Here is a 23,844-nt window from a genome sequence, read left to right as displayed (position 1 = left end):
TGTGGCACTCTACCTCCTGGGAGACCCCATTGATGATTCCCAGTCAGTCACTGAATGTGATTTAAAATCAATCATAGTGAAAGACCCCCTGGCTGTGCTGTCCTTTCTTTATTCTTTGCTTTTTTTCAGTTCTTTTTTTCTAAATTCATTTATTTTGATTTGAGGCCAATTACGTTACAATATCGTAGTGGTTTTTGCCATACATTGACATGAATTAGCCATGGGTGTCCATGGGGTCCACATCCTGAACCTCCCCTCGCACCTCCCTCCCCATCCCATCCCTCAGGGTCATCCCAGTGCACCAGCCCTGAGCACCTAGTCTCATGCATCAAACCTGCACTGGTGATCTGTTTCACATATAATAATATACATGTTTCAATGCTATTCTCTCAAATCACCCTGCCCTCGCCTTCTCCCACGGAGTCCAAAAGACTGTTCTATACATCTGTGTCTCTTTTGCTTTCTCGCATATAGGGTCATCATTGCCATCTTTCTCAATTCCATGTATACGTGTTAGTGTAGTGTATTGGTGTTTTTCTTTCTGACTTCCTTCACTCTGTATAATAGGCTCCAGGTTCATCCACCTCATTAGAACTGATTCAAACGGATTCTTTTTAATGGCTGAGTAATATTCCATTGTGTATATGTACAAGAGCTTTCTTATCCTTGAGTCAGCTGATGGCCTTAGTGAGGGCTATGGAGTGCTACAACATTTAGTCCCCAGTGTATTCCCTGGGCCCTCCAGCTCACCCACTGGCCCAAGTCTGCGTGAGCTCCAGGGCCTCCAGAAGAAGGCCTGAATCTGCCTCTTATCTCTGTCTCCTCCTGATGACCAGCACACCACCCTGGACTTAATCACATTCGCAGTGGCCCCCTCATTGATAGTAAGTGACCTGTGGGCAGGGCCCACTGTGGTGCTGACCATCAGCTAAGCAGGACAACTAAGGGTCACTCATTGACAGTTGGCTGCTTGTGAATGTGGCCCTCTGAGGCACCAAGCAATGTTTGAGCAACACCTGTTGCCTAGGGGCGGGGTGGGTTGAAATGAAGCACACCATTGGCTACCTGTTAAGGGCTGTACTCATCCTGCTCTGTTACACTGTAAAGAGAATAAGAATCCCTGTGAATTTAAGGTTTGTCAAAGTAGTTTTCAGGGTGGGCTGGACTTCACATTCTGGTTGGCTTTGAACTACTTACACGATATGCTGAGCATGTGATCAAGTGGCAGCTGTTGGAGGGGCATAGAGATGACAGCACTGGTTACAGGTATGCCTGGGAATATAATGAAAAGTATGATATGCAAAAGTTGAATAATTATGTGAAATCAAAATCTGAGGTTGGAAATGAGTCAATCACAAAGATTCCAGCACACTGGACCCAAAGTGTCCTTATGTAACAGAGCACAGCCCTTCGCAGGTAGCCATTGCTGTGCCTTATTACTCTGCATCCTGTTACTAGGCAACAGGAGTAGCTCAGCCATTGGTCCGTGCCTCACTGGCCCCACCCACAAGCAGCCAACTATCACTGAGCTACCTATAGGTACTTGTCCTGCTCAGCTATTGGTCAGCACTGCAATGGTCCCTACCTACTGATAACTGTCAAGGAGGGATAACTGGGGAAATGATTTAGTCAAGACTCCGTCGTACACTGGTGAACTGACTTTTGACTTTGAGCACCTTCCTTAAAAAAATAATAATAATAATAATAATAAACAGGAATATATTTCCGGTAGATGGGGCAAGTTGAGTTTCCTTGCTCAATATGAGAGTTGAAGTATCCCAAAAAAATTTAGTGGAGGAGACATTTAAAACTGTCTTTGTTCTGATGTGTAATCTTATGTAGACTGTGTATTAAACTTTGGGCAACAGACTGAGCATTCACCAAGTCTGGGGGTCGTTAAAGCTCATCGCAGTAGATAAAACACCCAACGTGTTCTTTATTAGCTTTTTCCACCTCAAGTGCTTGCTCTTAAGTTCCTTAAGGCCCTCAGGAACCCCCAAGAGGCAGAAGGTGGTCTAGAGATGAAGCGATTACTCTGAAAGGCTGAAGTGGGACAGAAAGGGTTTGGCAGATCTTTATAGAGGGATGAAGGAGGCAGGAGTGTTGAAGTGGCACATATAAGTCAAAGGATAAAGGGAACTGAAAGGAAGTTTGAAGCTCATGAGGAGAAACACCGTGCCCCTGAATCACCACTCCCCAGAATCAGACACACAGAGGTGTCAGCAGTGGAAAAGTTATAGAATGGCCTCCCTCAGCATCCACTCGCCCATGTTGATGGGCACAGTGGTACATTGTGATGTCTAAGCCCCCCAAGATGCTATTGGCTGGGGTGGTGCCTCACTGACCAATCAGATTGAAGGGTGTGGCTCCTCATTGTCCTGAAAGGGTATAAATAGGGAGCTCAGAGGCAGAGGTTCTAGGTTAGGCCACTTCTTGGCATCATCATGACTAAGGTAACCAGGAAGCCACGGCAGTCCAGAAGAGTTCCAATGCGGTTTGCTTCCAGGATGAACGGAAAAAAGAAGACCCTTTGTCAACGGAGGTACAGAGGCAGTGTGAAAGTAAGATGATTCCAACTGAGCTGCCCATGTTCTCCATTGACTTTGCTGCCCAAAACCTCTACACAGCCCTTGCCTGGCACAAAGCCCTCATTGGCCCACATCCCTTTTTCATGAAATCTCCTTTCCAACGCCGCTTTTTTCTTTCCTAAAAACTCATACCCTTGTCGTGTCTTTCCAGGCACGAAAAATGACCATGAGGGTCAGAAGACCTCTACAAGGAACCTTGAGAAAGAAAATCCGATCATATGCCACTCAGTCGAAGAAGGTGAAGAAAACAAGAACACCAAACTGTTTTTTCCGTTCCTGTGCACGTAAGAAACTGAATCAAAGCCGTAAAAGGTCCCAACGTATGAGGCGGAATCAAAGAAGGAGGCAGAATCCAAAGAGAAGATAAGCCCAGCCGCCCCAGAATAAGAGACCCTGGAGCAGTCCAACCTGGGCAGCCAGTAACTGAATCGAAAAGGTCAGACAGTTTAGAACTGGGTCTCCAGAGGTCTGCTTTGTTAGAAATGGCCAACCAAGAAAAGACTCTCACACTAACATCATCAAGTGATGGCTGCAATTACAATAAACATCAAATGGTAAAAAGATGATATTTGTGTGTGTGTGTGTGAATTTTCTGATGGAAGGGAGGGAACGAAGAGAAGAGGCGGGCACTGGAGATGGGAGAGATATGGGGTCCCGAGAGGTTGGGGAACAGACCCTCCGGTCCCCAGTTAGACAGAGAGTAGAGGTCTGGATTGGGTCAGGAGTCTGCACTGAAGATGGATAACCCTGTTTAACACTTGATTTCAAGGGCAAGGAGGAGTGGTATGGTGTTACTGCCTTTGTGTGGGGTGTGGAATGACATTAGTGTCTAGATTGCCAGACCCAGAGAGGAAGAGGTTGTCACATGGGGGTGGTGAGTGTGAAACTCCCCCTGAGACAGGTGGGCAGAAATCACCTCCTGGCCACCTACCTCATAAAAGGGACTGTTGCATCACTCGCCTATGCTGTCAGCTAAAGGTGCTCAGAAGGCACAAAGTGCTGATACATCTAAAACCCACAAATTCCACACCCAGGGAGTAAAATAATGTTTGGAGGGAACAAACCAAATAATGATTAGGACACCTTTCTGCTAAGGAAAATTAGGGAGCAGTGTATTCCCAAAGGAAGAGCAGTGGTGGTGGTCCAATCCCAGTGCAAATTACAAACAGGATCACCACCCACAGAGAATTTTTTTTTTTTTTTCGGGCGGCCCTATGCCGCTTGTGGAAGCATGGTTCCCTGAACAGCGATTGAACCCGTGCCCTTCTAGTGAAAGCACGGAGTCCTAACCACTGGACGGTCATGGAAGTCTGTACAGAGAATTTTTCCATAAGTACTAACATAAGACTGAGTAAAAGCTGGTCTTGTAATTATCACCATAGCCTAGGATTTCCAAATAACTACAGTCGAAAAACATTCTTCCCCAATAAAGTCTTTTGTTAGTCCAAATTCTACAAGTTTCTCACGGTTTAAAAGAAAGAGTATGAAATATTTAATTTGGTGTTACCCTTCATTTTGAAATGTTTTAAAAGGTCCAAGGAATAGTCAATCAAATATGGAGATACATAAGGCAGTCTCTGACCATAAGTATCCTGCGTGCCTTCACAAAACTTTTGAGAAACAACTAAAACACAGAGTTTCGCCATGGGCATCAAAAGAGTTGAGTTCAAATTTTAACTCAGTGATATGTTATCTTTGATCTGGACTGCAGCTCCCTAATTAAATCTTTGTGGCACTCTACCTCCTGGGAGACCCCATTGATGATTCCCAGTCAGTCACTGAATGTGATTTAAAATCAATCATAGTGAAAGACCCCCTGGCTGTGCTGTCCTTTCTTTATTCTTTGCTTTTTTTCAGTTCTTTTTTTCTAAATTCATTTATTTTGATTTGAGGCCAATTACGTTACAATATCGTAGTGGTTTTTGCCATACATTGACATGAATTAGCCATGGGTGTCCATGGGGTCCACATCCTGAACCTCCCCTCGCACCTCCCTCCCCATCCCATCCCTCAGGGTCATCCCAGTGCACCAGCCCTGAGCACCTAGTCTCATGCATCAAACCTGCACTGGTGATCTGTTTCACATATAATAATATACATGTTTCAATGCTATTCTCTCAAATCACCCTGCCCTCGCCTTCTCCCACGGAGTCCAAAAGACTGTTCTATACATCTGTGTCTCTTTTGCTTTCTCGCATATAGGGTCATCATTGCCATCTTTCTCAATTCCATGTATACGTGTTAGTGTAGTGTATTGGTGTTTTTCTTTCTGACTTCCTTCACTCTGTATAATAGGCTCCAGGTTCATCCACCTCATTAGAACTGATTCAAACGGATTCTTTTTAATGGCTGAGTAATATTCCATTGTGTATATGTACAAGAGCTTTCTTATCCTTGAGTCAGCTGATGGCCTTAGTGAGGGCTATGGAGTGCTACAACATTTAGTCCCCAGTGTATTCCCTGGGCCCTCCAGCTCACCCACTGGCCCAAGTCTGCGTGAGCTCCAGGGCCTCCAGAAGAAGGCCTGAATCTGCCTCTTATCTCTGTCTCCTCCTGATGACCAGCACACCACCCTGGACTTAATCACATTCGCAGTGGCCCCCTCATTGATAGTAAGTGACCTGTGGGCAGGGCCCACTGTGGTGCTGACCATCAGCTAAGCAGGACAACTAAGGGTCACTCATTGACAGTTGGCTGCTTGTGAATGTGGCCCTCTGAGGCACCAAGCAATGTTTGAGCAACACCTGTTGCCTAGGGGCGGGGTGGGTTGAAATGAAGCACACCATTGGCTACCTGTTAAGGGCTGTACTCATCCTGCTCTGTTACACTGTAAAGAGAATAAGAATCCCTGTGAATTTAAGGTTTGTCAAAGTAGTTTTCAGGGTGGGCTGGACTTCACATTCTGGTTGGCTTTGAACTACTTACACGATATGCTGAGCATGTGATCAAGTGGCAGCTGTTGGAGGGGCATAGAGATGACAGCACTGGTTACAGGTATGCCTGGGAATATAATGAAAAGTATGATATGCAAAAGTTGAATAATTATGTGAAATCAAAATCTGAGGTTGGAAATGAGTCAATCACAAAGATTCCAGCACACTGGACCCAAAGTGTCCTTATGTAACAGAGCACAGCCCTTCGCAGGTAGCCATTGCTGTGCCTTATTACTCTGCATCCTGTTACTAGGCAACAGGAGTAGCTCAGCCATTGGTCCGTGCCTCACTGGCCCCACCCACAAGCAGCCAACTATCACTGAGCTACCTATAGGTACTTGTCCTGCTCAGCTATTGGTCAGCACTGCAATGGGCCCTACCTACTGATAACTGTCAAGGAGGGATAACTGGGGAAATGATTTAGTCAAGACTCCGTCGTACACTGGTGAACTGACTTTTGACTTTGAGCACCTTCCTTAAAAAAAAAATAATAATAATAATAATAAACAGGAATATATTTCCGGTAGATGGGGCAAGTTGAGTTTCCTTGCTCAATATGAGAGTTGAAGTATCCCAAAAAAATTTAGTGGAGGAGACATTTAAAACTGTCTTTGTTCTGATGTGTAATCTTATGTAGACTGTGTATTAAACTTTGGGCAACAGACTGAGCATTCACCAAGTCTGGGGGTCGTTAAAGCTCATCGCAGTAGATAAAACACCCAACGTGTTCTTTATTAGCTTTTTCCACCTCAAGTGCTTGCTCTTAAGTTCCTTAAGGCCCTCAGGAACCCCCAAGAGGCAGAAGGTGGTCTAGAGATGAAGCGATTACTCTGAAAGGCTGAAGTGGGACAGAAAGGGTTTGGCAGATCTTTATAGAGGGATGAAGGAGGCAGGAGTGTTGAAGTGGCACATATAAGTCAAAGGATAAAGGGAACTGAAAGGAAGTTTGAAGCTCATGAGGAGAAACACCGTGCCCCTGAATCACCACTCCCCAGAATCAGACACACAGAGGTGTCAGCAGTGGAAAAGTTATAGAATGGCCTCCCTCAGCATCCACTCGCCCATGTTGATGGGCACAGTGGTACATTGTGATGTCTAAGCCCCCCAAGATGCTATTGGCTGGGGTGGTGCCTCACTGACCAATCAGATTGAAGGGTGTGGCTCCTCATTGTCCTGAAAGGGTATAAATAGGGAGCTCAGAGGCAGAGGTTCTAGGTTAGGCCACTTCTTGGCATCATCATGACTAAGGTAACCAGGAAGCCACGGCAGTCCAGAAGAGTTCCAATGCGGTTTGCTTCCAGGATGAACGGAAAAAAGAAGACCCTTTGTCAACGGAGGTACAGAGGCAGTGTGAAAGTAAGATGATTCCAACTGAGCTGCCCATGTTCTCCATTGACTTTGCTGCCCAAAACCTCTACACAGCCCTTGCCTGGCACAAAGCCCTCATTGGCCCACATCCCTTTTTCATGAAATCTCCTTTCCAACGCCGCTTTTTTCTTTCCTAAAAACTCATACCCTTGTCGTGTCTTTCCAGGCACGAAAAATGACCATGAGGGTCAGAAGACCTCTACAAGGAACCTTGAGAAAGAAAATCCGATCATATGCCACTCAGTCGAAGAAGGTGAAGAAAACAAGAACACCAAACTGTTTTTTCCGTTCCTGTGCACGTAAGAAACTGAATCAAAGCCGTAAAAGGTCCCAACGTATGAGGCGGAATCAAAGAAGGAGGCAGAATCCAAAGAGAAGATAAGCCCAGCCGCCCCAGAATAAGAGACCCTGGAGCAGTCCAACCTGGGCAGCCAGTAACTGAATCGAAAAGGTCAGACAGTTTAGAACTGGGTCTCCAGAGGTCTGCTTTGTTAGAAATGGCCAACCAAGAAAAGACTCTCACACTAACATCATCAAGTGATGGCTGCAATTACAATAAACATCAAATGGTAAAAAGATGATATTTGTGTGTGTGTGTGTGAATTTTCTGATGGAAGGGAGGGAACGAAGAGAAGAGGCGGGCACTGGAGATGGGAGAGATATGGGGTCCCGAGAGGTTGGGGAACAGACCCTCCGGTCCCCAGTTAGACAGAGAGTAGAGGTCTGGATTGGGTCAGGAGTCTGCACTGAAGATGGATAACCCTGTTTAACACTTGATTTCAAGGGCAAGGAGGAGTGGTATGGTGTTACTGCCTTTGTGTGGGGTGTGGAATGACATTAGTGTCTAGATTGCCAGACCCAGAGAGGAAGAGGTTGTCACATGGGGGTGGTGAGTGTGAAACTCCCCCTGAGACAGGTGGGCAGAAATCACCTCCTGGCCACCTACCTCATAAAAGGGACTGTTGCATCACTCGCCTATGCTGTCAGCTAAAGGTGCTCAGAAGGCACAAAGTGCTGATACATCTAAAACCCACAAATTCCACACCCAGGGAGTAAAATAATGTTTGGAGGGAACAAACCAAATAATGATTAGGACACCTTTCTGCTAAGGAAAATTAGGGAGCAGTGTATTCCCAAAGGAAGAGCAGTGGTGGTGGTCCAATCCCAGTGCAAATTACAAACAGGATCACCACCCACAGAGAATTTTTTTTTTTTTTTCGGGCGGCCCTATGCCGCTTGTGGAAGCATGGTTCCCTGAACAGCGATTGAACCCGTGCCCTTCTAGTGAAAGCACGGAGTCCTAACCACTGGACGGTCATGGAAGTCTGTACAGAGAATTTTTCCATAAGTACTAACATAAGACTGAGTAAAAGCTGGTCTTGTAATTATCACCATAGCCTAGGATTTCCAAATAACTACAGTCGAAAAACATTCTTCCCCAATAAAGTCTTTTGTTAGTCCAAATTCTACAAGTTTCTCACGGTTTAAAAGAAAGAGTATGAAATATTTAATTTGGTGTTACCCTTCATTTTGAAATGTTTTAAAAGGTCCAAGGAATAGTCAATCAAATATGGAGATACATAAGGCAGTCTCTGACCATAAGTATCCTGCGTGCCTTCACAAAACTTTTGAGAAACAACTAAAACACAGAGTTTCGCCATGGGCATCAAAAGAGTTGAGTTCAAATTTTAACTCAGTGATATGTTATCTTTGATCTGGACTGCAGCTCCCTAATTAAATCTTTGTGGCACTCTACCTCCTGGGAGACCCCATTGATGATTCCCAGTCAGTCACTGAATGTGATTTAAAATCAATCATAGTGAAAGACCCCCTGGCTGTGCTGTCCTTTCTTTATTCTTTGCTTTTTTTCAGTTCTTTTTTTCTAAATTCATTTATTTTGATTTGAGGCCAATTACGTTACAATATCGTAGTGGTTTTTGCCATACATTGACATGAATTAGCCATGGGTGTCCATGGGGTCCACATCCTGAACCTCCCCTCGCACCTCCCTCCCCATCCCATCCCTCAGGGTCATCCCAGTGCACCAGCCCTGAGCACCTAGTCTCATGCATCAAACCTGCACTGGTGATCTGTTTCACATATAATAATATACATGTTTCAATGCTATTCTCTCAAATCACCCTGCCCTCGCCTTCTCCCACGGAGTCCAAAAGACTGTTCTATACATCTGTGTCTCTTTTGCTTTCTCGCATATAGGGTCATCATTGCCATCTTTCTCAATTCCATGTATACGTGTTAGTGTAGTGTATTGGTGTTTTTCTTTCTGACTTCCTTCACTCTGTATAATAGGCTCCAGGTTCATCCACCTCATTAGAACTGATTCAAACGGATACTTTTTAATGGATGAGTAATATTCCATTGTGTATATGTACAACAGCTTTCTTATCCTTGAGTCAGCTGATGGCCTTAGTGAGGGCTATGGAGTGCTACAACATTTAGTCCCCAGTGTATTCCCTGGGCCCTCCAGCTCACCCACTGGCCCAAGTCTGCGTGAGCTCCAGGGCCTCCAGAAGAAGGCCTGAATCTGCCTCTTATCTCTGTCTCCTCCTGATGACCAGCACACCACCCTGGACTTAATCACATTCGCAGTGGCCCCCTCATTGATAGTAAGTGACCTGTGGGCAGGGCCCACTGTGGTGCTGACCATCAGCTAAGCAGGACAACTAAGGGTCACTCATTGACAGTTGGCTGCTTGTGAATGTGGCCCTCTGAGGCACCAAGCAATGTTTGAGCAACACCTGTTGCCTAGGGGCAGGGTGGGTTGAAATGAAGCACACCATTGGCTACCTGTTAAGGGCTGTGCTCATCCTGCTCTATTACACTGTCAAGAGAATAAGAATCCCTGTGAATTTAAGGTTTGTCAAAATAGTTTTCAGTGTGGGCTGGACTTCACATTCTGGTTGGCTTTGAACTACTTACACGATATGCTGAGCATGTGATCAAGTGGCAGCTGTTGGAGGGGCATAGAGATGACAGCACTGGTGACAGGTATGCCTGGGAATATAATGAAAAGTATGATATGCAAAAGTTAAATAATTATGTGAAATCAAAATCTGAGGTTGGAAATGAGTCAATCACAAAGATTCCAGCACACTGGACCCAAAGTGTCCTTATGTAACAGAGCACAGCCCTTCGCAGGTAGCCATTGCTGTGCCTTATTACTCTGCATCCTGTTACTAGGCAACAGGAGTAGCTCAGCCATTGGTCCGTGCCTCACTGGCCCCACCCACAAGCAGCCAACTATCACTGAGCTACCTATAGGTACTTGTCCTGCTCAGCTATTGGTCAGCACTGCAATGGGCCCTACCTACTGATAACTGTCAAGGAGGGATAACTGGGGAAATGATTTAGTCAAGACTCAGTCGTACACTGGTGAACTGACTTTTGACTTTGAGCACCTTCCTTAAAAAAAAAAAATAATAATAATAATAATAAACAGGAATGTATTTCCGGTAGATGGGGCAAGTTGAGTTTCCTTGCTCAATATGAGAGTTGAAGTATCCCAAAAAAATTTAGTGGAGGAGACATTTAAAACTGTCTTTGTTCTGATGTGTAATCTTATGTAGACTGTGTATTAAACTTTGGGCAACAGACTGAGCATTCACCAAGTCTGGGGGTCGTTAAAGCTCATCGCAGTAGATAAAACACCCAACGTGTTCTTTATTAGCTTTTTCCACCTCAAGTGCTTGCTCTTAAGTTCCTTAAGGCCCTCAGGAACCCCCAAGAGGCAGAAGGTGGTCTAGAGATGAAGTGATTACTCTGAAAGGCTGAAGTGGGACAGAAAGGGTTTGGCAGATCCTTATAGAGGGATGAAGGAGGCAGGAGTGTTGAAGTGGCACATATAAGTCAAAGGATAAAGGGAACTGAAAGGAAGTTTGAAGCTCATGAGGAGAAACACCGTGCCCCTGAATCACCACTCCCCAGAATCAGACACACAGAGGTGTCAGCAGTGGAAAAGTTATAGAATGGCCTCCCTCAGCATCCACTCGCCCATGTTGATGGGCACAGTGGTACATTGTGATGTCTAAGCCCCCCAAGATGCTATTGGCTGGGGTGGTGCCTCACTGACCAATCAGATTGAAGGGTGTGGCTCCTCATTGTCCTGAAAGGGTATAAATAGGGAGCTCAGAGGCAGAGGTTCTAGGTTAGGCCACTTCTTGGCATCATCATGACTAAGGTAACCAGGAAGCCACGGCAGTCCAGAAGAGTTCCAATGCGGTTTGCTTCCAGGATGAACGGAAAAAAGAAGACCCTTTGTCAACGGAGGTACAGAGGCAGTGTGAAAGTAAGATGATTCCAACTGAGCTGCCCATGTTCTCCATTGACTTTGCTGCCCAAAACCTCTACACAGCCCTTGCCTGGCACAAAAGCCCTCATTGGCCCACATCCCTTTTTCATGAAATCTCCCTTCCAACGCCCCTTTTTCCTTTCCTAAAAACTCATACCCTTGTCGTGTCTTTCCAGGCCCGAAAAATGACCATGAGGGTCAGAAGACCTCTACAAGGAACCTTGAGAAAGAAAATCCGATCATATGCCACTCAGTCGAAGAAGGTGAAGAAAACAAGAACACCAAACTGTTTTTTCCGTTCCTGTGCACGTAAGAAACTGAATCAAAGCCGTAAAAGGTCCCAACGTATGAGGCGGAATCAAAGAAGGAGGCAGAATCCAAAGAGAAGATAAGCCCAGCCGCCCCAGAATAAGAGACCCTGGAGCAGTCCAACCTGGGCAGCCAGTAACTGAATCGAAAAGGTCAGACAGTTTAGAACTGGGTCTCCAGAGGTCTGCTTTGTTAGAAATGGCCAACCAAGAAAAGACTCTCACACTAACATCATCAAGTGATGGCTGCAATTACAATAAACATCAAATGGTAAAAAGATGATATTTGTGTGTGTGTGTGAATTTTCTGATGGAAGGGAGGGAACGAAGAGAAGAGGCGGGCACTGGAGATGGGAGGGATATGGGGTCCCGAGAGGTTGGGGAACAGACCCTCGGGTCCCCAGTTAGCCAGAGAGTAGAGGTCTGGATTGGGTCAGGAGTCTGCACTGAAGATGGATAACCCTGCTTAACACTTGATTTCAAGGGCAAGGAGGAGTGGTATGGTGTTACTGCCTTTGTGTGGGGTGTGGAATGACATTAGGGTCTAGATTGCCAGACCCAGAGAGGAAGAGGTTGTCACATGGGGGTGGTGAGTGTGAAACTCCCCCTGAGACAGGTGGGCAGAAATCACCTCCTGGCCACCTACCTCATAAAAGGGACTGTTGCATCACTCGCCTATGCTGTCAGCTAAAGGTGCTCAGAAGGCACAAAGTGCTGATACATCTAAAACCCACAAATTCCACACCCAGGGAGTAAAATAATGTTTGGAGGGAACAAACCAAATAATGATTAGGACACCTTTCTGCTAAGGAAAATTAGGGAGCAGTGTATTCCCAAAGGAAGAGCAGTGGTGGTGGTCCAATCCCAGTGCAAATTACAAACAGGATCACCACCCACAGAGAATTTTTTTTTTTTTTTTCGGGCGGCCCTATGCCGCTTGTGGAAGCATGGTTCCCTGAACAGCGATTGAACCCGTGCCCTTCTAGTGAAAGCACGGAGTCCTAACCACTGGACGGTCATGGAAGTCTGTACAGAGAATTTTTCCATAAGTACTAACATAAGACTGAGGAAAAGCTGGTCTTGTAATTATCACCATAGCCTAGGATTTCCAAATAACTACAGTCGAAAAACATTCTTGCCCAATAAAGTCTTTTGTTAGTCCAAATTCTACAAGTTTCTCAAGGTTTAAAAGAAAGAGTATGAAATATTTAATTTGGTGTTACCCTTCATTTTGAAATGTTTTAAAAGGTCCAAGGAATAGTCAATCAAATATGGAGATACATAAGGCAGTCTCTGACCATAAGTATCCTGCGTGCCTTCACAAAACTTTTGAGAAACAACTAAAACACAGAGTTTCGCCGTGGGCATCAAAAGAGTTGAGTTCAAATTTTAACTCAGTGATATGTTATCTTTGATCTGGACTGCAGCTCCCTAATTAAATCTTTCTGGCACTCTACCTCCTGGGAGACCCCATTGATGATTCCCAGTCAGTCACTGAATGTGATTTAAAATCAATCAAAGTGAAAGACCCCCTGGCTGTGCTGTCCTTTCTTTATTCTTTGCTTTTTTTCAGTTCTTTTTTTCTAAATTCATTTATTTTGATTTGAGGCCAATTACGTTACAATATCGTAGTGGTTTTTGCCATACATTGACATGAATCAGCCATGGGTGTCCATGGGGTCCACATCCTGAACCTCCCCTCGCACCTCCCTCCCCATCCCATCCCTCAGGGTCATCCCAGTGCACCAGCCCTGAGCACCTAGTCTCATGCATCAAACCTGCACTGGTGATCTGTTTCACATATAATAATATACATGTTTCAATGCTATTCTCTCAAATCACCCTGCCCTCGCCTTCTCCCACGGAGTCCAAAAGACTGTTCTATACATCTGTGTCTCTTTTGCTTTCTCGCATATAGGGTCATCATTGCCATCTTTCTCAATTCCATGTACACGTGTTAGTGTAGTGTATTGGTGTTTTTCTTTCTGACTTCCTTCACTCTGTATAATAGGCTCCAGGTTCATCCACCTCATTAGAACTGATTCAAACGGATTCTTTTTAATGGATGAGTAATATTCCATTGTGTATATGTACAACAGCTTTCTTATCCTTGAGTCAGCTGATGGCCTTAGTGAGGGCTATGGAGTGCTACAACATTTAGTCCCCAGTGTATTCCCTGGGCCCTCCAGCTCACCCACTGGCCCAAGTCTGCGTGAGCTCCAGGGCCTCCAGAAGAAGGCCTGAATCTGCCTCTTATCTCTGTCTCCTCCTGATGACCAGCACACCAGCCTGGACTTAATCACATTCGCAATGGCCCCCTCATTGATAGTAAATAACCTGTGGGCAGGGCCCACTGTGGTGCTGACCATCAGCTAAGCAGGACAACTAAGGGTCACTCATTGACAGTTGGCTGCTTGTGAATGTGGCCCTCTGAGGCACCAAGCAATGTTTGAGCAACACCTGTTGCCTAGGGGCAGGGTGGGTTGAAATGAAGCACACCATTGGCTACCTGTTAAGGGCTGTGCTCATCCTGCTCTGTTACACTGTAAAGAGAATAAGAATCCCTGTGAATTTAAGGTTTGTCAAAGTAGTTTTCAGGGTGGGCTGGACTTCACATTCTGGTTGGCTTTGAACTACTTACACGATATGCTGAGCATGTGATCAAGTGGCAGCTGTTGGAGGGGCATAGAGATGACAGCACTGGTGACAGGTATGCCTGGGAATATAATGAAAAGTATGATATGCAAAAGTTGAATAATTATGTGAAATCAAAATCTGAGGTTGGAAATGAGTCAATCACAAAGATTCCAGCACACTGGACCCAAAGTGTCCTTATGTAACAGAGCACAGCCCTTCGCAGGTAGCCATTGCTGTGCCTTATTACTCTGCATCCTGTTACTAGGCAACAGGAGTAGCTCAGCCATTGGTCCGTGCCTCACTGGCCCCACCCACAAGCAGCCAACTATCACTGAGCTACCTATAGGTACTTGTCCTGCTCAGCTATTGGTCAGCACTGCAATGGGCCCTACCTACTGATAACTGGCAAGGAGGGATAACTGGGGAAATGATTTAGTCAAGACTCAGTCGTACACTGGTGAACTGACTTTTGACTTTGAGCACCTTCCTTAAAAAAAAAAAAATAATAATAATAATAATAATAAACAGGAATGTATTTCCGGTAGATGGGGCAAGTTGAGTTTCCTTGCTCAATATGAGAGTTGAAGTATCCCAAAAAAATTTAGTGGAGGAGACATTTAAAACTGTCTTTGTTCTGATGTGTAATCTTATGTAGACTGTGTATTAAACTTTGGGCAACAGACTGAGCATTCACCAAGTCTGGGGGTCGTTAAAGCTCATCGCAGTAGATAAAACACCCAACGTGTTCTTTATTAGCTTTTTCCACCTCAAGTGCTTGCTCTTAAGTTCCTTAAGGCCCTCAGGAACCCCCAAGAGGCAGAAGGTGGTCTAGAGATGAAGTGATTACTCTGAAAGGCTGAAGTGGGACAGAAAGGGTTTGGCAGATCCTTATAGAGGGATGAAGGAGGCAGGAGTGTTGAAGTGGCACATATAAGTCAAAGGATAAAGGGAACTGAAAGGAAGTTTGAAGCTCATGAGGAGAAACACCGTGCCCCTGAATCACCACTCCCCAGAATCAGACACACAGAGGTGTCAGCAGTGGAAAAGTTATAGAATGGCCTCCCTCAGCATCCACTCGCCCATGTTGATGGGCACAGTGGTACATTGTGATGTCTAAGCCCCCCAAGATGCTATTGGCTGGAGTGGTGCCTCACTGACCAATCAGATTGAAGGGTGTGGCTCCTCATTGTCCTGAAAGGGTATAAATAGGGAGCTCAGAGGCAGAGGTTCTAGGTTAGGCCACTTCTTGGCATCATCATGACTAAGGTAACCAGGAAGCCACGGCAGTCCAGAAGAGTTCCAATGCGGTTTGCTTCCAGGATGAACGGAAAAAAGAAGACCCTTTGTCAACGGAGGTACAGAGGCAGTGTGAAAGTAAGATGATTCCAACTGAGCTGCCCATGTTCTCCATTGACTTTGCTGCCCAAAACCTCTACACAGCCCTTGCCTGGCACAAAAGCCCTCATTGGCCCACATCCCTTTTTCATGAAATCTCCCTTCCAACGCCCCTTTTTCCTTTCCTAAAAACTCATACCCTTGTCGTGTCTTTCCAGGCCCGAAAAATGACCATGAGGGTCAGAAGACCTCTACAAGGAACCTTGAGAAAGAAAATCCGATCATATGCCACTCAGTCGAAGAAGGTGAAGAAAACAAGAACACCAAACTGTTTTTTCCGTTCCTGTGCACGTAAGAAACTGAATCAAAGCCGTAAAAGGTCCCAACGTATGAGGCGGAATCAAAGAAGGAGGCAGAATCCAAAGAGAAGATAAGCCCAGCCGCCCCAGAATAAGAGACCCTGGAGCAGTCCAACCTGGGCAGCCAGTAACTGAATCGAAAAGGTCAGACAGTTTAGAACTGGGTCTCCAGAGGTCTGCTTTGTTAGAAATGGCCAACCAAGAAAAGACTCTCACACTAACATCATCAAGTGATGGCTGCAATTACAATAAACATCAAATGGTAAAAAGATGATATTTGTGTGTGTGTGTGAATTTTCTGATGGAAGGGAGGGAACGAAGAGAAGAGGCGGGCACTGGAGATGGGAGGGATATGGGGTCCCGAGAGGTTGGGGAACAGACCCTCGGGTCCCCAGTTAGCCAGAGAGTAGAGGTCTGGATTGGGTCAGGAGTCTGCACTGAAGATGGATAACCCTGCTTAACACTTGATTTCAAGGGCAAGGAGGAGTGGTATGGTGTTACTGCCTTTGTTTGGGGTGTGGAATGACATTAGGGTCTAGATTGCCAGACCCAGAGAGGAAGAGGTTGTCACATGGGGGTGGTGAGTGTGAAACTCCCCCTGAGACAGGTGGGCAGAAATCACCTCCTGGCCACCTACCTCATAAAAGGGACTGTTGCATCACTCGCCTATGCTGTCAGCTAAAGGTGCTCAGAAGGCACAAAGTGCTGATACATCTAAAACCCACAAATTCCACACCCAGGGAGTAAAATAATGTTTGGAGGGAACAAACCAAATAATGATTAGGACACCTTTCTGCTAAGGAAAATTAGGGAGCAGTGTATTCCCAAAGGAAGAGCAGTGGTGGTGGTCCAATCCCAGTGCAAATTACAAACAGGATCACCACCCACAGAGAATTTTTTTTTTTTTTTTCGGGCGGCCCTATGCCGCTTGTGGAAGCATGGTTCCCTGAACAGCGATTGAACCCGTGCCCTTCTAGTGAAAGCACGGAGTCCTAACCACTGGACGGTCATGGAAGTCTGTACAGAGAATTTTTCCATAAGTACTAACATAAGACTGAGGAAAAGCTGGTCTTGTAATTATCACCATAGCCTAGGATTTCCAAATAACTACAGTCGAAAAACATTCTTGCCCAATAAAGTCTTTTGTTAGTCCAAATTCTACAAGTTTCTCACGGTTTAAAAGAAAGAGTATGAAATATTTAATTTGGTGTTACCCTTCATTTTGAAATGTTTTAAAAGGTCCAAGGAATAGTCAATCAAATATGGAGATACATAAGGCAGTCTCTGACCATAAGTATCCTGCGTGCCTTCACAAAACTTTTGAGAAACAACTAAAACACAGAGTTTCGCCGTGGGCATCAAAAGAGTTGAGTTCAAATTTTAACTCAGTGATATGTTATCTTTGATCTGGACTGCAGCTCCCTAATTAAATCTTTCTGGCACTCTACCTCCTGGGAGACCCCACTGATGATTCCCAGTCAGTCACTGAATGTGATTTAAAATCAATCAAAGTGAAAGACCCCCTGGCTGTGCTGTCCTTTCTTTATTCTTTGCTTTTTTTCAGTTCTTTTTTTCTAAATTCATTTATTTTGATTTGAGGCCAATTACGTTACAATATCGTAGTGGTTTTTGCCATACATTGACATGAATCAGCCATGGGTGTCCATGGGGTCCACATCCTGAACCTCCCCTCGCACCTCCCTCCCCATCCCATCCCTCAGGGTCATCCCAGTGCACCAGCCCTGAGCACCTAGTCTCATGCATCAAACCTGCACTGGTGATCTGTTTCACATATAATAATATACATGTTTCCATGCTATTCTCTCAAATCACCCTGCCCTCGCCTTCTCCCACGGAGTCCAAAAGACTGTTCTATACATCTGTGTCTCTTTTGCTTTCTCGCATATAGGGTCATCATTGCCATCTTTCTGAATTCCATGTACACGTGTTAGTGTAGTGTATTGGTGTTTTTCTTTCTGACTTCCTTCACTCTGTATAATAGGCTCCAGGTTCATCCACCTCATTAGAACTGATTCAAACGGATTCTTTTTAATGGATGAGTAATATTCCATTGTGTATATGTACAACAGCTTTCTTATCCTTGAGTCAGCTGATGGCCTTAGTGAGGGCTATGGAGTGCTACAACATTTAGTCCCCAGTGTATTCCCTGGGCCCTCCAGCTCACCCACTGGCCCAAGTCTGCGTGAGCTCCAGGGCCTCCAGAAGAAGGCCTGAATCTGCCTCTTATCTCTGTCTCCTCCTGATGACCAGCACACCAGCCTGGACTTAATCACATTCGCAATGGCCCCCTCATTGATAGTAAATAACCTGTGGGCAGGGCCCACTGTGGTGCTGACCATCAGCTAAGCAGGACAACTAAGGGTCACTCATTGACAGTTGGCTGCTTGTGAATGTGGCCCTCTGAGGCACCAAGCAATGTTTGAGCAACACCTGTTGCCTAGGGGCAGGGTGGGTTGAAATGAAGCACACCATTGGCTACCTGTTAAGGGCTGCGCTCATCCTGCTCTGTTACACTGTAAAGAGAATAAGAATCCCTGTGAATTTAAGGTTTGTCAAAGTAGTTTTCAGGGTGGGCTGGACTTCACATTCTGGTTGGCTTTGAACTACTTACACGATATGCTGAGCATGTGATCAAGTGGCAGCTGTTGGAGGGGCATAGAGATGACAGCACTGGTGACAGGTATGCCTGGGAATATAATGAAAAGTATGATATGCAAAAGTTGAATAATTATGTGAAATCAAAATCTGAGGTTGAAAATGAGTCAATCACAAAGATTCCAGCACACTCTACCCAAAGTGTCCTTATGTAACAGAGCACAGCCCTTCGCAGTTAGCCATTGCTGTGCCTTATTACTCTGCATCCTGTTACTAGGCAACAGGAGTAGCTCAGCCATTGGTCCGTGCCTCACTGGCCCCACCCACAAGCAGCCAACTATCACTGAGCTACCTATAGGTACTTGTCCTGCTCAGCTATTGGTCAGCACTGCAATGGGCCCTACCTACTGATAACTGTCAAGGACGGATAACTGGGGAAATGATTTAGTCAAGACTCAGTCGTACACTGGTGAACTGACTTTTGACTTTGAGCACCTTCTTTAAAAAAAAAAAAAATAATAATAATAATAATAAACAGGAATGTATTTCCGGTAGTTGGGGCAAGTTGAGTTTCCTTGTTCAATATGAGAGTTGAAGTATCCCAAAAAAATTTAGTGGAGGAGACATTTAAAACTGTCTTTGTTCTGATGTGTAATCTTATGTAGACTGTGTATTAAACTTTGGGCAACAGACTGAGCATTCACCAAGTCTGGGGGTCGTTAAAGCTCATCGCAGTAGATAAAACACCCAACGTGTTCTTTATTAGCTTTTTCCACCTCAAGTGCTTGCTCTTAAGTTCCTTAAGGCCCTCAGGAACCCCCAAGAGGCAGAAGGTGGTCTAGAGATGAAGTGATTACTCTGAAAGGCTGAAGTGGGACAGAAAGGGTTTGGCAGATCTTTATAGAGGGATGAAGGAGGCAGGAGTGTTGAAGTGGCACATATAAGTCAAAGGATAAAGGGAACTGAAAGGAAGTTTGAAGCTCATGAGGAGAAACACCGTGCCCCTGAATCACCACTCCCCAGAATCAGACACACAGAGGTGTCAGCAGTGGAAAAGTTATAGAATGGCCTCCCTCAGCATCCACTCGCCCATGTTGATGGGCACAGTGGTACATTGTGATGTCTAAGCCCCCCAAGATGCTATTGGCTGGGGTGGTGCCTCACTGACCAATCAGATTGAAGGGTGTGGCTCCTCATTGTCCTGAAAGGGTATAAATAGGGAGCTCAGAGGCAGAGGTTCTAGGTTAGGCCACTTCTTGGCATCATCATGACTAAGGTAACCAGGAAGCCACGGCAGTCCAGAAGAGTTCCAATGCGGTTTGCTTCCAGGATGAACGGAAAAAAGAAGACCCTTTGTCAACGGAGGTACAGAGGCAGTGTGAAAGTAAGATGATTCCAACTGAGCTGCCCATGTTCTCCATTGACTTTGCTGCCCAAAACCTCTACACAGCCCTTGCTTGGCACAAAAGCCCTCATTGGCCCACATCCCTTTTTCATGAAATCTCCCTTCCAACGCCGCTTTTTTCTTTCCTAAAAACTAATACCCTTGTCGTGTCTTGCCAGGCACAAAATATGACCATGAGGGTCAGAAGACCTTTACAAGGAACCTTGAGAAAGAAAATCCGATCATATGCCACTCAGTCGAAGAAGGTGAAGAAAACAAGAACACCAAACTGTTTTTTCCGCTCCTGTGCACGTAAGAAACTGAATCAAAGCCGTAAAAGGTCCCAACGTATGAGGCGGAATCAAAGAAGGAGGCAGAATCCAAAGAGAAGATAAGCCCAGCCGCCCCAGAATAAGAGACCCTGGAGCAGTCCAACCTGGGCAGCCAGTAACTGAATCGAAAAGGTCAGACAGTTTAGAACTGGGTCTCCAGAGGTCTGCTTTGTTAGAAATGGCCAACCAAGAAAAGACTCTCACACTAACATCATCAAGTGATGGCTGCAATTACAATAAACATCAAATGGTAAAAAGATGATATTTGTGTGTGTGTGTGAATTTTCTGATGGAAGGGAGGGAACGAAGAGAAGAGGCGGGCACTGGAGATGGGAGGGATATGGGGTCCCGAGAGGTTGGGGAACAGACCCTCGGGTCCCCAGTTAGCCAGAGAGTAGAGGTCTGGATTGGGTCAGGAGTCTGCACTGAAGATGGATAACCCTGCTTAACACTTGATTTCAAGGGCAAGGAGGAGTGGTATGGTGTTACTGCCTTTGTTTGGGGTGTGGAATGACATTAGGGTCTAGATTGCCAGACCCAGAGAGGAAGAGGTTGTCACATGGGGGTGGTGAGTGTGAAACTCCCCCTGAGACAGGTGGGCAGAAATCACCTCCTGGCCACCTACCTCATAAAAGGGACTGTTGCATAACTCGCCTATGCTGTCAGCTAAAGGTGCTCAGAAGGCACAAAGTGCTGATACATCTAAAACCCACAAATTCCACACCCAGGGAGTAAAATAATGTTTGGAGGGAACAAACCAAATAATGATTAGGACACCTTTCTGCTAAGGAAAATTAGGGAGCAGTGTATTCCCAAAGGAAGAGCAGGGGTGGTGGCCCAATCCCAGTGCAAATTACAAACAGGATCACCACCCACAGAGAAATTTTTTTTTTTTTTCGGGCGGCCCTATGCCGCTTGTGGAAGCATGGTTCCCTGAACAGCGATTGAACCCGTGCCCTTCTAGTGAAAGCACGGAGTCCTAACCACTGGACGGTCATGGAAGTCTGTACAGAGAATTTTTCCATAAGTACTAACATAAGACTGAGTAAAAGCTGGTCTTGTAATTATCACCATAGCCTAGGATTTCCAAATAACTACAGTCGAAAAACATTCTTGCCCAATAAAGTCTTTTGTTAGTCCAAATTCTACAAGTTTCTCACGGTTTAAAAGAAAGAGTATGAAATATTTAATTTGGTGTTACCCTTCATTTTGAAATGTTTTAAAAGGTCCGAGGAATAGTCAATCAAATATGGAGATACATAAGGCAGTCTCTGACCATAAGTATCCTGCGTGCCTTCACAAAACTTTTGAGAAACAACTAAAACACAGAGTTTCGCCGTGGGCATCAAAAGAGTTGAGTTCAAATTTTAACTCAGTGATATGTTATCTTTGATCTGGACTGCAGCTCCCTAATTAAATCTTTCTGGCACTCTACCTCCTGGGAGACCCCATTGATGATTCCCAGTCAGTCACTGAATGTGATTTAAAATCAATCAAAGTGAAAGACCCCCTGGCTGTGCTGTCCTTTTTTATTCTTTGCTTTTTTTCAGTTCTTTTTTTCTAAATTCATTTATTTTGATTTGAGGCCAATTACGTTACAATATCGTAGTGGTTTTTGCCATACATTGACATGAATCAGCCATGGGTGTCCATGGGGTCCACATCCTGAACCTCCCCTCGCACCTCCCTCCCCATCCCATCCCTCAGGGTCATCCCAGTGCACCAGCCCTGAGCACCTAGTCTCATGCATCAAACCTGCACTGGTGATCTGTTTCACATATAATAATATACATGTTTCCATGCTATTCTCTCAAATCACCCTGCCCTCGCCTTCTCCCACGGAGTCCAAAAGACTGTTCTATACATCTGTGTCTCTTTTGCTTTCTTGCATATAGGGTCATCATTGCCATCTTTCTCAATTCCATGTATACGTGTTAGTGTAGTGTACTGGTGTTTTTCTTTCTGACTTCCTTCACTCTGTATAATAGGCTCCAGGTTCATCCACCTCATTAGAACTGATTCAAACGGATTCTTTTTAATGGCTGAGTAATATTCCATTGTGTATATGTACAAGAGCTTTCTTATCCTTGAGTCAGCTGATGGCCTTAGTGAGGGCTATGGAGTGCTACAACATTTAGTCCCCAGTGTATTCCCTGGGCCCTCCAGCTCACCCACTGGCCCAAGTCTGCGTGAGCTCCAGGGCCTCCAGAAGAAGGCCTGAATCTGCCTCTTATCTCTGTCTCCTGATGACCAGCACACCACCCTGGACTTAATCACATTCGCAATGGCCCCCTCATTTATAGTAAGTAACCTGTGGGCAGGGCCCACTGTGGTGCTGACCATCAGCTAAGCAGGACAACTAAGGGTCACTCATTGACAGTTGGCTGCTTGTGAATGTGGCCCTCTGAGGCACCAAGCAATGTTTGAGCAACACCTGTTGCCTAGGGGCGGGGTGGGTTGAAATGAAGCACACCATTGGCTACCTGTTAAGGGCTGTGCTCATCCTGCTCTGTTACACTGTAAAGAGAATAAGAATCCCTGTGAATTTAAGGTTTGTCAAAGTAGTTTTCAGGGTGGGCTGGACTTCACATTCTGGTTGGCTTTGAACTACTTACACGATATGCTGAGCATGTGATCAAGTGGCAGCTGTTGGAGGGGCATAGAGATGACAGCACTGGTGACAGGTATGCCTGGGAATATAATGAAAAGTATGATATGCAAAAGTTAAATAATTATGTGAAATCAAAATCTGAGGTTGGAAATGAGTCAATCACAAAGATTCCAGCACACTGGACCCAAAGTGTCCTTATGTAACAGAGCACAGCCCTTCGCAGGTAGCCATTGCTGTGCCTTATTACTCTGCATCCTGTTACTAGGCAACAGGAGTAGCTCAGCCATTGGTCCGTGCCTCACTGGCCCCACCCACAAGCAGCCAACTATCACTGAGCTACCTATAGGTACTTGTCCTGCTCAGCTATTGGTCAGCACTGCAATGGGCCCTACCTACTGATAACTGTCAAGGAGGGATAACTGGGGAAATGATTTAGTCAAGACTCAGTCGTACACTGGTGAACTGACTTTTGACTTTGAGCACCTTCCTTAAAAAAAAAAAATAATAATAACAATAATAAACAGGAATGTATTTCCGGTAGATGGGGCAAGTTGAGTTTCCTTGTTCAATATGAGAGTTGAAGTATCCCAAAAATATTTAGTGGAGGAGACATTTAAAACTGTCTTTGTTCTGATGTGTAATCTTATGTAGACTGTGTATTAAACTTTGGGCAACAGACTGAGCATTCACCAAGTCTGGGGGTCGTTAAAGCTCATCGCAGTAGATAAAACACCCAACGTGTTCTTTATTAGCTTTTTCCACCTCAAGTGCTTGCTCTTAAGTTCCTTAAGGCCCTCAGGAACCCCCAAGAGGCAGAAGGTGGTCTAGAGATGAAGTGATTACTCTGAAAGGCTGAAGTGGGACAGAAAGGGTTTGGCAGATCTTTATAGAGGGATGAAGGAGGCAGGAGTGTTGAAGTGGCACATATAAGTCAAAGGATAAAGGGAACTGAGAGGAAGTTTGAAGCTCATGAGGAGAAACACCGTGCCCCTGAATCACCACTCCCCAGAATCAGACACACAGAGGTGTCAGCAGTGGAAAAGTTATAGAATGGCCTCCCTCAG

The 23,844-nt window shown here is 45.3% G+C and overlaps 1 long non-coding RNA gene across 1 annotated transcript in view; it reads left to right on the top strand.

Annotated features, from left to right (window-relative positions):
• The window catches only part of LOC147341234 (uncharacterized), a 325,857-nt gene extending 314,068 nt beyond the window's left edge, over positions 1–11,789 (top strand). Inside the window, exon 3 of the long non-coding RNA XR_015158278.1 lies at positions 11,375–11,789. This is a non-coding gene — a long non-coding RNA (uncharacterized LOC147341234). The remainder of the gene's footprint in view (positions 1–11,374) is intronic.
• Positions 11,790–23,844: the final 12,055 nt, after the last annotated feature.

This window comes from Bos grunniens, chromosome X, assembly GCF_055505025.1.
Source record: "Bos grunniens cultivar Pamir isolate PY7600 chromosome X, Bosgru_T2T1.0, whole genome shotgun sequence".
NCBI classification, from domain to species: Eukaryota; Metazoa; Chordata; class Mammalia; order Artiodactyla; family Bovidae; genus Bos; species Bos grunniens.
Note: the sequence above shows the minus strand (reverse complement) of the source record. Positions and strands in the feature narration are given on the sequence as shown.